We start from the raw sequence: 8262 nt of genomic DNA on the forward strand, positions 1-8262 counted from the left end.
ACGGTAGATACATCAAGGGTGCTGTTATATACAGTGACTTCAGAAAGTTTTCACACCCATTGAGGTTTTCACATTTTGTTGTTACAGCCCAAATTCAAAATGGATTAAAAAAAATTTCTCCCTGAATTGACAAAAAAAATTAAAATTGAAAATCTGAAATTTCTTGAGTCAATAAGTATTCGACCCCTTTGCTATGACACTCCAAACTGAGCTCAGGTGCATCCAATTTTCTTTGATCATCCTTGAGATGTCTCTACAACTTCATTGGAGTGCACTTGTGGCCAATTCAATTGAATGGACATTATTTAGAAAGAAACACACCTTTCTATATAAAGTCCCACAGTCGATGGTGCATGTCAGAGCAGAAACTCTACCATTAAGTCCAAGGAACTGGCCGTAGAACTCCGAGATAGAATTGTGAGGAGGCATAGATCTGGTGAAGGGTATAAAACAATTTATAGTGTCGGAAGTTCCCAGGAGCACAGTGAACTCCATCATTAGGAAATTGAAAGAATATGGAACTACCCAGACTCTTCCTAGATCTGACCAACCAAAGTGAGCAACCAGGCAAGAAGGACCTTGGTCAAGGAGGTGACCAAAAACCCAACGACCACTCTGACAGAACTACAGGATTCTTTGGCTGAGATGGTAGAACCTGCCGGAAGGACAACAGTCTCTGCAGCACTTCACAAATCTAAGCTTTATGGGATGGTGGGCTGACGGAAGCCACTCCTGAGAAAAAGGCACATGACAGTATGCCTGGAGTTTGAAAAAAGGCACGTGAAAGACTCGGAGAGCATGAGGCAAAATATGCTGTGGCCTGACGAGACAAAAATTGAAGTCTTTGGCCTGAATGCAAAGCACTCTATGTCTGGCGAAAATCGAACAAGGTTCATCACCCATATAATACCATCCCTACCATGAAGCATGGTGTTGGCAGCATCATGCTATGGGGATGCTTTTCCTCGGCAGGGACTGGGAGACTTGTAAGGATAGAGGGAACAATGAATGGAGCCAAACACAGGCAAATCCTTGAGGAACCTGCTTCAGAGTGTAAAAGACCTTAGACTGCGACAAAGATTTATATTCCAACAGGACAATAACTCCATCCAGTCAAAGCAAATCCAAGCATACAGCCAAAGCACACTAGAATGGCTTCAGAACAAGATTGGGAATGTCCTTGAGTGGCCCAGCGAAAGCCCAGACTTTAATCCAATAGATAATCTGTGGAAAGACATGAATATTGCTGTTCACGACGACGCTCCATATCCAACTTGACAGAGCTTGAGCAAATCTGGAAGGAAGAATGGAAGAAACTCCCCAAATCCAGATGTGCAAAGCTGATACAGACATACCCAAGAAGACTTGAAGCTGTAATCTCTGCCAGAGGCGCTTCTACGAAGTATTGACTAATGGGGTTGAATACTTATGTAAATGAGATATTTCTATTTTGCATTTTTAACTATTTTGTAAAAATTTGTTTAAAAAAAAAAACACTTTGACCTTATGTTGGTAGATCAGTGACAAAAAATTCCCATGTAATCTATTGTATATGCAGGCTTTAATACAACAAAATGTGAAAAAGTCAAGGAGTGTGAATACTTCCTGAAGACACTGTAGGTTTAAAGATACATATCATCTATCTATAATTCCACTAATCTCTGTGTGTATGTGTGTGTGTATGTATGCGACAACGATTTCTCGACAACTACCGGTCCGATATACTTGAAACTTGCCAGGTATATTGCTGGGGACCCGAGGATGTGCCTTTTCAAGGTTTGAAATTAATCGGACAAGTACTTACCGAGCTATGGCGATTTAGCCGTTCGCCGTTCGCTTTGGCGTTGCGAATGGACCAAACCATTCCATGTAAATAGAGGGGGGGGGGGTTCTGTGGTCGTTGCGAATGGACGAAACCATTTCATGTAAATAGAGGGGGGGGGATTGTCACTGTACTCGCAAGCCGTTCGCCGTTCGCTTTGGCGTTGCGAATGGACCAAACCATTTCATGTAAATAGAGGGGGGGGATATAATTTTAGATAGATATATAGTACGGGCATATATATAATACGGGCATGCCCTAGTAATATGTTATACTTAAACTGCATGACAAATCATAAAAGCTAAGTAAATTTGAATTCCTCAATTTTCCAAAACACCCAAAGATTGTCATGGAATAGACCAATGATAGAATTATTGATCCATCTGATTTCCTTTATAAGTGATTCCCAAGTATTGTATGTCCAACCAAGTGTACTTTTTGGCACTTGATATTCCTGCACATCATAAAAAATGGAAAGAAGAGCAAACATTGGCAACATTGTTGAAGCATACAGGGTATGGTGACGTTAATTTGGATGCAACACATATCGTGTTATATATTCTGTAATCCACATGGAAATTTTCTGCATGTTTGACATTCACCGTGCTGTTTATTTTTTTCATTTAACCATTAACTTTCAGCAACCGTGTACCTAGATGCTTGTTTCTTGTGCGCAGCCATATGGAAGGCATTTATTGGAATAGCCATTAGAGGCACAAAAACGTTCAGAGCCATCACGTGCACCATTACACTACCTACTGCAGAGTCAAACCCGCCAATGGCATACGTCGATGATTATGTGACATGGAAAGCAATTGTTGGTAGTAAAACGAGCCAAGCGATTCTTGCGTGAGAATTGAGGGATCTAATAAAATCTACACCACCCATTGCCTTTTTACCGGATCATTCACGTCAATTTATCATGGTGATGTATTCGTAGGAAGGATCCTCCATTTTGTCCCACACACTCAGAAGGATTGCTGTACACACTGGGTTCATATGGGTGGGAGATCAAATTCCCAAGATGGATGGTGACAAAATCAGCAAGGAATATTTGAATTGTTCGGAGGTAAGAATTGGGCTTTTGAAAGGTGTCCTTTGAAAGGGTTCTTGAATATTTCTTACCATGCCTGCCCCTGCTTGGTATTTTCATTTTTACTGGCTTCTCCTGTATATGTGAGCAGCAACAGTAGCTGTGCTGTATCCTTACTATAATTCACAGACCGGTGTTTGTTTGCGTGTTTGTGTGTTTGATTGTGAGTTTGTCATGCCACAACTATAGTTCTGGGCCGATTACATCCAGACTTGCCACATAGGATCAGCATGACCCGGATTAGTGTATAGGAGTGCTTTTATCTTTCCCAGGGGTCTTGCGGGGGAAGGGAGGTGAGGGAGGAGTGGTGGTGTAAATTATCTATGTAAATGTGTATCGTGTTGCGCCGCCTCATGGTGGGAGAGGGTATTACAAGTTTTCACACTTTGCAGTACAGTATTCCTGTCCCCATGTATTTTAGTGCAATGAGGTGTTTTGAATTACGCAGTGAAAGGTATTTTGAATTACACTTTTGAGTTAGGATAATAACATAACACCCTGGCCACTCCAGTAGGGGGCGGGTCATTCTAGTACTAATAATGGTCAAATATATGGCTGTTCATTAATGGCATGCGGACACCTGGGTGCCCAAATTTGTATATAGCGTAGAAGTTGCTGCCCACATGCTCATAAGACTCAGAGAGCAAGCAGTGTTACCTGGTACCAGGGAACATCCAAAAAGATTAGACCACGTGATAACTACACTGGCATAACCATGACCCCAAAACACAATCCGATCATTGGCAAACAACAACTGGAGAGGAGGAGGGTGGGGGGTTTGTATACAGAGTCGAGGCTCGTGTAAGAGCTAACACATAAACAGATAAAAACATAAACAGAAACACACATGAAACATATAATAGAGGGAGTGGGAGACAAGAGGGGGAGAGAGAGGGAAGCACAACAGTAGAGAACATGGACATCAGGAGATCTGTGGAAGGGAGAGCTGGGGCAGAGTACACGGGATAAACAAGATGGACACTACAAGGACTTTCACGAAAGAAACATAATTTGAAAAGGTGCATTTGGGGTGTATTAACGGGGGTAGAAAAGATCAAGGTTTTGGATGGGGGGAGATAAGAGATGGCGGTGAACAGCTGTTTTAAAGACCTGGAGGGAGGAGTGGGATTGAAGAGAATGAGGGAGTTTGTTCCAGAGTTGAGAAAAAGAGGAATGAAAGAGTGAAGGTGAGTAGAAAGTCTTGATTTTTGGCAGTTTCACCAGAAGAGGGTTGCTGACAGATATTTTGCGTCCAGTTGCTGGTTGCTGACAGTTGCGACAGGTTGCTGACAGAGCAGGGGGAGCTAGATTACTGCACGGCAATAATTACTGTAAGGGAAATAGAGACATGTGGAGTTAGGAAACTTGACTTGGGTTTGTCCCCATCCACTAATTAACTAACCTCCGTCACCGAAGGTGGGCGCATTAAGTTTCATCGAAATTGTGTATGTAGTTTCAGAGAAGAAAGCAAATATCTATTTTAGGGGATCAAACCTGGACCCACTATGAACCCCGGTAGACCCCCTGAGACCCCGATTTTTTTTTAATGCCGTGAACAAACTTTATTCACAACACAACAAATATCATTTGTGCCAAATTTGGTCGTAATCCCATCAGCGGTTTCGGACAAGAAGTTTCAAGTGTTTATGGACGGACGATGCGCCATCGCATAAGCTCCCCTGAACTTCGTTCCAGGTGAGCTAAAAATCACGAATCTCCTTTCCCTTTTGTCCAGGATACCAACACTGACCTAGACATGATCAAAGCACATGTTTTTCATTCCGAATAAAGTACAGTACTCTACCTTCTTGATCCTCCAAAATAGCAAGTTAAAATGTAAATGTAAATTAAAACGTGCTTTGTAGCACAAGTGTTACCCTTGAAACTCCGCAACCTTTTCCTGCTCAAAATTTCGAAAATAACTTGAACAAAGAGAATGCTCTTATCAATCAACACAAAACATCTAAACTTGGGAGAAAACATGTAAAGTCGCCTTAAAACCTTCAAACTGTGAGCAACACATAGTTTATACTGTATGGTTAATATAACACTGTGCAGTTAATAATGTAAGGTAAAAATGAACTTGTTTAAAACATAGATATATATATATATATAGATTGGCAGTTGCCGGCCAATCGCAAGCGGCCGAGCGAGATTTGCGTCCGCCATCTTGCCACAGGATAACCGGGCGTTGTCATCAATCTGCGCTGCTGGTAGCCAGTGGTAGGTGCCACGTCTTAATGAAGTCTGACGTCGGCCAGGCTTCAAATATCACAATGTGCTTTAGGCCTTTGCTGTAATTATATTTTGAAAGGAGTGGGAAGTCAGAAGATGTTTGGAGACTCTTGTAACGGGCTCGAGAGAGGAAAAGGAAGACGTGACTGGCACTGACGGCTCTTGTTTCAGGATTCGCGATGGTACTCTATATCAGCCTGTGGATATGGCCTGTTGTTTGTTCAGCGATTTGTTGACCATTCAACAAGGATAAATGCAAAGTCATGCATATTGGTCCTGGCAACAAACATATCGACAACATGGAAGATAAAGAATTGAGCGAAACATCACCAGAAAATGAATCTTGGTGTACGGATTAATATAATGATCTCAAACCCAGACTGCAATGCTCCAAAGCCGCAGCTGAAGCCATTTTGGGACTAATAAACAGACCATTTAAATACATGGACAAGGATTAATTCATCATATTGTACAATACAGTACCTTATACTGAGCGAGGGGTCTGGGACTATTTGCCCCAGTGTGAGAACAATATGTTCACATATTAATTATTGTAACAGTGTCAAGGCGTTCATTGTTTGACTTGCTATTTGCAGGAGTTGAAGGTTGTCACTCACAAGCACAATGTGGATCTGTCATCATTGAATTTAACTGCTTTCTTTAACATTTGTACTTGTCCACTTTTGTTTGCGTTTGACGTTTCTTCTCATGCTGAAAAGCAAACATCAGCCACATATTGTCAATGTAAAGTATACCACAGAATAAAACATGCAGTTACTTTATCTGTCTTAAAGTTAGAGTCAAAAAAGAGTCCGCCGCCGCGTACTATTACATATAGTTCCCACACATTTTACACACTGTCCAAATATTAAAGTATGAAGGTTTTAGTTCGTTTAGAAAAGATCACAAACAACACAAACATACTTTTTGCAAGTGCTCTGGTAAGTCAAACTTTGATGGGACTGCATCATGACGTAGTCTTTTGGTTTGGCCTGTAAGATCGAAGTCCACAGGTAAAAAGTGTTCGCTGCACACGACATCCCAGGGCTTTGGCTTCCACCCCTCTACCCGTTTCATCTGAATACACCATTTCCTTCTTCTTTCTTCATGCCCTTCACTGGTGGGGAAGCTGAAAATAAGATAGCTAATTGTTTAAATTCAATCTGATTGAGCTGCATGGAAAGCAGACCTCAAACCTGCAGATTTTATTAGGTCTACTACCCTGTAAACACAAATAAGAGATATACATGTCATATATTTAGAAGAGATATTGTGGTATTCAACTTACAGATGAAATGTCAGACCATTCCCCTTCCTCTGTATATTTCGGCATCTTGCATGTGCACACTGCCTGGGCATCTTAACTGTAGCCTAGGCTACTCCCTCCTATATTTGAAGAAAGAAAAAGCACAATGTAAAAGTTAATGCTTATATTTATAATGCTTATATAAATATAATAGGCCTACCTTTGACTGCTTGGCAATAATATTGAATACAGGATAAGTCAACCCCTTGGTGTTGAAGATCTCGGTCGAGAATTCTAACCCCATGAGAATTCCTGAACATGGCCAAGTTTCCTCATGAGTCATGGATAGTCCCAAATGTGCCCCAGAATCTCCTATCTTTATTCAATGATTTATGAGAGCTGCATTTTGGAGGTACATGTACCTCATGGACAGAACATTTAAGAGAATTAACATTCTACTATGAACCAGTGTTAGTGTAGACAGGCAGACGATGCGTTAAATATCACCAAAGTTACAACATTATCAGAGTCTGGCAACTGAATGTGTTTTAATCCAATGTACGACACTAACCTGATACTTTGTTCGCCAGTTGTAGTCAATTTAATCAACAATAACTTGCAAATGACGATGACGCGAGTGCATTCCACAGATGGCAACTTGAAAGCTTTCCTGTGGCAAGATGGCGGCCGGAAATCTCGCCCTGTCGTGACCCACTGCCAATCTATATATATATATCTATGGTTTAAAATTCCAAAATTGCAATGAATATGAGTATTTTAAAACTGTGAGAATAAATTTAGGGAAATGTGCAAAATTGAATGTTATAAAAGGCATGCCGGAAGCATTTCAGGATTGGGTGTGGGGCAAAAAAACAACAAAAATAATGCCATATATACTTCTAATGTAAATGACTTTATCCCAATGACGTTCTTTTTTTCTTTTTTCACCTGCGACATGTCACATGTCTACAAGGGCTTTGCGTTGTTGTTGTTGTTGTTTTTGGGGTTCTGTTGGGGGTTGATTTTTGAATGCGCACCCATTGGTCAGTCAGCTGCCAGACCACACTCACATCTGTCACTTGACTCCATCTACCATAGTACGAGACAAAATGAAATGACCGCCATCTTGGTTTTTGGGTGGGCCTAACACATTAGACATGTTGGCCGCTGATGATTATACACTGCCCAGGTTTGTTTCATCAGAGCTCCACTGGCTTTGGTTGGGTTGAATGTTATTCATGTTGAGGAACCCTGAAAAATCTAATAATCTTGAATAATAGTAAGGTTAATCAAGACCATCAGAATGCATAGTGAGTTGGAACGCACGGTAATCAAGTGTTACATTACGTTACATAATCAAGCGTTACGTTACATAAGCAAGCGTTACGTTACGTTACATAATCAAGCGTTATGTTACTTTACATAATCAAGCGTTATGTTACATTACATAATCAAGCGTTATGTTGCATTACATAATCAAGCGTTATGTTACATTACATAATCAAGCGTTATGTTATGTTACATAATCAAGCGTTATGTTACGTTACATAATCAAATGTTATGTTACGTTACATAATCAAGTGTTATGTTATGTTACATAATCAAGCGTTACGTTACATTACATAATCGAGCGTTATGTTACGTTACATAATCAAGTGTTATGTTGCGTTACATAATCAAGTGTTACGTTGCGTTACATAATCAAGCGTTACGTTATGTTACATAATCAAGTGTTGTGTTATGCAAATTACAAAAACCCATTGGCTTTGTTTGGGTTGAGTGGTATTCACGATGAGGGATCCCAAAAGATCTAATTAAATGTCGAATAATAGTAAGGTTTAAGCACGCCCATCAGAACACGCGGTA

The 8262-nt window shown here is 40.6% G+C and overlaps 1 long non-coding RNA gene across 1 annotated transcript; it reads right to left on the reverse strand.

The window, feature by feature from the left end:
* Positions 1 to 5835: 5835 nt before the first annotated feature.
* Positions 5836 to 7130, reverse strand: LOC137419401 (uncharacterized). Its single transcript, XR_010982862.2, has 4 exons — positions 6968 to 7130; positions 6439 to 6536; positions 6075 to 6279; positions 5836 to 5861 (listed from the first exon to the last, which is right to left on the reverse strand). It is a non-coding gene; the product is annotated as an uncharacterized LOC137419401 (long non-coding RNA).
* Positions 7131 to 8262: the final 1132 nt, after the last annotated feature.

Source organism: Myxine glutinosa, chromosome 1 (assembly GCF_964187855.1).
Source record: "Myxine glutinosa chromosome 1, kmMyxGlut1.1, whole genome shotgun sequence".
Taxonomy (NCBI): domain Eukaryota; kingdom Metazoa; phylum Chordata; class Myxini; order Myxiniformes; family Myxinidae; genus Myxine; species Myxine glutinosa.